Source organism: Theobroma cacao, chromosome 3 (assembly GCF_000208745.1).
Source record: "Theobroma cacao cultivar B97-61/B2 chromosome 3, Criollo_cocoa_genome_V2, whole genome shotgun sequence".
Taxonomy (NCBI): Eukaryota; Viridiplantae; Streptophyta; class Magnoliopsida; order Malvales; family Malvaceae; genus Theobroma; species Theobroma cacao.
Window position 1 is genome coordinate 29,482,726 of NC_030852.1, and position 7,315 is coordinate 29,490,040.

Consider the following 7,315-nt stretch of genomic DNA (forward strand, 5'->3'; position numbering starts at 1 on the left):
ATTACTTCGTTTCTTTCAGAAAAATCACAAATATTTGGTTTATGGGTCAGAGGCTCTACCTCCATATAAATATTAAGTTTTTTTATTTAAAAAAAATTAAAATTTACTTTTTAAATAAAAAAATATACCTCAATCAATAAATTAAATATTCAAATATTTTTACATCAACCTTAATTATTACTAATAATTTAATATATTTTTAAAGCTCTGAAAGAGAAAAGTGAGAGATGAAAGCAAAACACCTATAATTACTATCGCGACCACCAGATTTACGTAAAGTAGCTTAGGATTTCCCATTAATTTTCTTCGCTGTAAGTCAGTACGGCCTAATTAGTGTGGCCGACGTGGCTCAATCGTACTTTTTTTTATCACGTGGCTCAATTTAAGATTTAAGCAGACATAACAAACATTTTCTCAGCACCAGCGATGCTCAATCGCTCAACTCAACTCAGCGACCCACCTCTGCCCTGCGTTTGTCGGAAAATTTTCCTCGTATAGAAAACGAAAGGGCCATGTGTTTCCTTCTTTTTATTATTATTGTTTTTAAAAGCTGAATATTCATTCACAAGCAAAAAGATCTTTCTTTTTATTATTATTATCATTTTCTTTTCTTTTTCAAACTTCTAACTTGTGAGTTTCTTCGTCCAAAACCCCACACCTCTGCATATTACATTAATTAATTGTTGAGCTCCTTGTCGGATAGCTATAATTAGATTTACATGACATTTTCTTGAAAGACAAGTGCACTTTTGGGGCATATCTACGGTGTCCATATTTTATTAGAATATTAATCAGCAATAATTAAGTAGTAACACTGATTAGCTGTTTTATAATGTTGAGCTCTTTATTGGATACCCTCAACCGTAGGCATAAGCATACTCTAAGCTCAGCCCACTCCCCATAGGAATTTAGATTATGATTATATTCTTTTATTTGATTCGATTCCTTCTGCTTCCACCAGCAAAAGTACTCTGTCAAAATGAAAGCTTGGCTACAGAAAGCACCCAAAATCCACCATTAACATGTCAGAGCCTTTTTACCCAATGTAATTCGACTAAATCTACAGTTCTACCCAATATAATTCATCCATGTGTAAATAACAATTTGATAGTATTTAATGATTGCTGGTTAGTGATTTTTTTTATGTTAAAGAAAAAAGGAATTTAATTACTTTTTTTAGAGAAAAATCACGCACCATTCGAGCAGTTAAATATTTGAATGTAATCAGTAACTAATTATTAAACTATTCAATTAAACAACCAATAATTTATTTCATTACTAATGAATGATGTAACACTTTTAATTTAGTTTAATCACTAATGAATGATGTAACACTTTTAATTTAGTTTAATCACTAATGAATGATGTAACACTTTTAATTTAATTTAAGAATTTAGATTATGATTATGTTCTTTTATTTGATTCGATTCCTTCTGCTTCCACCAGCAGAAGTACTCTGTCAAAATGAAACCTTGGCTACAGAAAGCACCCAAAAGCCACCATTAACATTTCAGCGTCTTTTGACCCAATATAATTCGACTAAATCTACAGTTCTACCCAATATAATTTGTCCATGTCAGCCGATCTCACTGTAAATAACAATTTGATAGTACTTAATGATTGCTGATTAGTGATTTTTTGTATATTTGAGGGAAAGGGAATTTAATCACTCTTTTTCATAAAAGGATCAAACATAGTTCAATTAGTTAAATATTTGAATGTAATTAGTAATTAATTATTAAATTATTTAATTAAACAACCATTAATTTATTTCAAATTTAGTTTAATTAACCAATTTCTAATTGTAGAAATATTGGCCAAAACCAAGGAAGAAACGAAGAGAAGTGCTTTTACCTTCCACATTTTGCATCTCATATATCAAAGCACAGAGTGTAGCTCAACTCATTCACATGTCTTAATTTAAGATGACGTGAATGTTCATCTATTCATACATGCCAGAGACAAATTTCTCATCTTCATTGACCCACCAAGTTAGAAAATTGAGACTTTATGTCTTGTAATTTGAAGTTGTAACTCACTCAACCTTCCAAAATGTTACAAGACAACTGAAGAGAAATCAAACAGTGGTTCCCCTCAATAGAGTGATGGACAATACTTCTAGAAAAAAGCCAGACAGTACTATGTGAAATGGAAGAAATTCATAAATGCAAGGATAAGAATTTTGAAGTCGCTTTACCAAAGAGAGAGATCATCTATACAGGTTCTTCTATCATTATCAACTTGCATATAAGTTATAAATCCGTTCTTTTAAGGAAACTATATTTTACTCTTTCATGTGTATCATATGATGCATTTGGTTATGAGCGGCATGTTCAAAATACATAGTAAAAATAAACATTTTAAAACAAAACAATCAAAACATATCTCTACGCATGAATCACTTTAGTGATATTTAACACATAAAAATATAAAATCAATTATTATTTAAAAATTTACCTTGTTTAGTAATTTCAAAATCACAATGGCACTTTTCAAAGCAATCCTATGAACAATACAAGGAACAAAAATTCTAGGACTTCCAATGGTAATACACACGATTGCATACGAAACTTTAACAAATGAGAGAGTTTTTAACTATACTTTGTGCTAGCAAAAAGGACAAGAGTTGTATTTTTCTTCTTTTTCACAATCTTAACCGAACTTCTCTTGAAAATTGCTTCATAAACAATTTTCTCTTTCACACAAAAGGAGTGACGGCAAAGAGAGAAAAACGAATTTTCTTTTTCTGATAAAAATTAGGTTTTCTTCAATTGTAAAAAACTCTTGTATGAAAAATAGTTAAAATGTGACTTATATAGTTAAGTTAAAATAACTTCAATTTTGTAATTAAACCCTCAATATTATAACACATTATAATATTGGGTCCATTACTTAATTAAACTCTTTTAATTAAGTCATTGAAAATTAAAATCAAATTAATTTTCTTTATATTTTACAATCAAGGTCTTATAATTATAACTATTTATAATTATGCTTAAAACTTAATTAAACTCTTTTAATTAAGTTTATAAAAATTAATTACCTAACATGTGATTTAAGTCTAACTTAAATCATCACTCTCCGAATTTAATTCAAATGTATTAATTGTGTGTGACTCATTAGGTTCCCACCAAGTTGGCAATGGAATTGATTAATATAAATTTCAATAAATTAATTTATAATCAATTCCATAAATTAAAATTGGTATCCAGCAATGCTTCATGGCCACCCAATTGTTAGGAGAATCAAAGTGTTTTTTGACAACCTTTCAGTGTATAATCTATCAATATAATTCATTTTTTCATCATATATCCTGGAGATAATAAAAGCTTGGTATAATATTTACTCTTATTGACTTCCATATTCGTTCCTATAATTATCGCATTAACTTTATAGAGACTTATGAAACTTTTTAATAATCTCCATGTCATCTTTGCCAAGGATTTCAATAAGCTAATGTTAACCAAAAACTAATAAGATATGTCCTCTAAAACACTTAAGGTGATGATTCTTATCTTGACCACTCATTTACCTTCACATGCTTCATACTATACCCAAAAGCATCATGTTTTGGCATCCTTGATTAGGCACCCATAAAGATGAACTTAAAATATAGCACTCCACATATAAGGCAATTTGATGTCTCAAGTCTAGGAAGTATTTACATGATTGACACATGAGAAGTATTGCATAGACATTGTTGTGTATTACCAAATGCACTTTTCATGGCGGGTTATATTTAGTAAACTTGCTCTCCTAGGCAAGCACCTACACTCTAGTTCTCAGTATCTCTATATTTCAATTTATGAGATCGATTGATTATTTCCAAAATAAGGAACATATAATTTACTAATCTCTAAGCATCATTGATGTTCAGTTTTAATGATACATTGATCAAAAACATTTTGAGATTATGCTTTAATGCATAAGGATCTCATAATTGCAACCCATTATATTTCCCTTACAAGGCATATTAATCTTATGAACTTCATCCAATTAGACTTATAACTCATTATAATTAATTCTTTCTTGATGAAGAAAACTTCTAATCATTCAACATAAATGATATTGTTACATTATTTGAATCAAGCTTTAACCAATCCTCCTAATTGGCTGCGAGGCTCAACCCAACATCATATATATATATATATGTATGTCTATGAAATATTTTACCTGTTTTTTATGAGAAAAAATATTTGACCTTAATTAAACTAGTGACAAATAATTTTTGATTAGGTCTAAATAGAACAACATTGTAGTAGTTTAAAATATAATCGTAGCTGCACATGATTTGAGGCCATATTTCAACCAAGACAAAAACCTTGCTAATATTTATATATGAATGTTGGGGGTAAACATATCTTTAAAAATAAACTGTGGTATATTTTAAAAAAATAATAAATATAAAATAAAAAGGCAATAATATTCATTCCATAGCCAAGCCTTTCCACAAAAGAATACTAGCATCCAAAACGTTTTAATTTGGTGGCTATGGAATCTGATTTTAGTGCGCTTCTTTTTCTTTCTGGATTGTGGATTGAGCAACTTGTCACTCGAAAAGATGATTTTATATATATATATAACACATCTTAATTTGCTTAGGACGAAAGAATTAAACACACAAACAGAAAACCAAAGGAATGGGATAAGAAGATATTTTGTCCAATATTTTGGGGCAAGGTGGTATCTACCAAGGAGTGGAGAGGGCACTAGGGCAGTATCAATGCCAAGTGCCAACAATCCCCTCCCGATCCGATCCCCAAAATGTAAAGTGGTCTCTGGCAATCATGTTGTTGATGGACCATCCCATCCTTTTCATTTTTCAGTGCATCTATGGTCCTGTTTCACCGAAAGGCTGCAAGAGAAAATGTAAATGATCATGATAAATACAACGACTACTAAGTGTAAAATTCATAAAAGAAAATAATTGAGGAAGGAAAAAAAGGCCAAGCAACTTTTCTGTAATGAGGGGGTAAAATTAAATACTACCACATTCGGGATGATATGGCATCAAAATCCCAGAGAGTAAATCATTGAAGTAATTGTGTTAATAGAGAATGCCACATGGGGTATCTTCAGTATTACTATGAGAATGATATAGCCATCGCATTGCTGCACACAGTGACTGGAGGAAAGAGGGAGGGGGACCTGCCATTCGCTGACCATTTGGCAGTGATTGGAAGAGATAATTAAGGCCAACAAGGTTTTTTTTTTTTAATTTATGAAATAAAAGTAAATTAATTTATTTGGAAATAAATGCATAAACACGTTTCAGTGGGTGAATTCAAGCAAATAAACACATAAAGCTATGAATCTGTATTGATCAAGCCGTAGTCATTTTCCAATTAGAACTCATTAAACATAAAACGTTTACCTCTAAATACCATTGGCTGATCAATTAGGTGAAAAACAAGACTAGTTAAACTGTGTACTAGCTAGTTTCCTTTCAGAGGAAACTGTCCGTCTATGGTCACATTTTACCGTTTCAGGCGTTGTCCAATCAAGTAAAATCACCCGTTAGTAGGCATACGGTGAAGTTAGTCAATTTTTATTAGAGAAATCAAAAGCGAAGAGGAATAAACATTGAAAATTTTTAAAATTAATACATTACATTTAAACAATAATCAAAAGTTTTATAATAAAAAATAATTTTATATGACATATAAACAAAAAAGAATAAAAAAAAGAAACTTACTATAAAGTTGTTCTCGATAATGTTTTTTAAATTCATAAAAGATAATATATAAAATATAAATAATTAAATACAATACATAAAATTTTACACAATAGTTAAATGATATAAAAAAAATTTACTTTATTTAAGTTCACGAGATCATAAATCTCTTTTTTAAAGAATGAAATGTGTTTTAGTAATTAATTACATAAGAGAGAGTAAAGTAAAATAAAAGAACAAAAAAAGAAGAAAAAGAGAAAAAAAAAGAGAGAGAAAAAAGTGTGAATAAACTTAAATTAGGATAATGTTAATTAGGATTTATAAGGTCATTTTATTATTTATTATTTATATTAATTATTAAATAAAACAATTCTTTTGAGTAGTAATAAAAATATATAATAAATAAAATATTTCAAAATTTTTAGGGGGGTCACAGCTTCCTTAAATATACTACTCTCCAAAATTATTAAAAATATACTGTGAGATCCTGTCAAGCTCGATTAAAAGACAGTATTGTACCGAATGGTACAACTAAGTTAAATCGAGCCTTGAACTAGTTCAAATAGAAATTCTAAGAGGAATTTGAAAATTTTGAAACCCATAAAATGGCTTAGAATAGTGATTCAGAGTTCAAGGTCCAGTTTAGAGTCCATCAGGAAAATTGACCGATTAGGGATAAAACGGTCATTTTACCATTTGATGATTAAATGGAGATTTCTAGCCAAGATTTGATCACATTTGACCAAGAATAATTATATGAAATATAATTATGATTATCCGAGTATAAAATGATGTTTAGCAGTGAAAAATTGTGATTCTCGGTATTTTTAGAGCACAAGGGTAAAATGGTAATTTTATCACAAGAGGACTAAACGAAAATTTTTATAAAATAATTATTGCCCAATTTGGTTAATATTGATCAATATTAGTGTTATTTGAGGTTGAAAAGTAGAAATAATGTGATTCCGGTACATTTCGGAGTATAGAGGCAAAATCGTAATTTTTTCTCTCTGGGGGTAAATCGGTAAAATTTTTACCCCAGCACTTGTCAAAACCAAGGGATTTTAATTGTGGTAGGATTGGATAAGTACCAGAATATTTGTGGTGGAAAATTAAGAAGAAAAAGTCAAAAAGTTAAAAAAAAATTAGGCCAATAAGCATGTGACACATGGCATGCTTGATTATTTTATTATTTTCTATATAAATCAGCCCATTAAATCCCCAATTCTCTCACCATATTCTGCCTAGGCAACCAGCAACAAGAACAAAGGAAGAACAAAGGGAAAAACAAGAAAACCTAGGTGAAAATTCAAAGAAAAAGTGAAGAAATCGAGGAAACAAGCTAGGTAAGTTAGAATTTTTTTAATTCTCCTTGATACCTAGCTTACCCATACTTTTGTTCTTGATTTTCATGGTTGAATATTGAGTTATCATGATGAATTCAATTCTGCAAAATGGGTATGGAAGAGAAATTATTGTTGAAATAATTTGATTTTAGACTATGTTAGTGTTTAGGGATAGTTAAGCATGGTTATGAACAAAAACACAAAAGAAATATTCAATTTCTCTAGGGTTCCTTATTGGTCGAACCATGAGGGCTGAATATCAATGGGGGATTGTTTTTATTTCAAGGAAAATGGC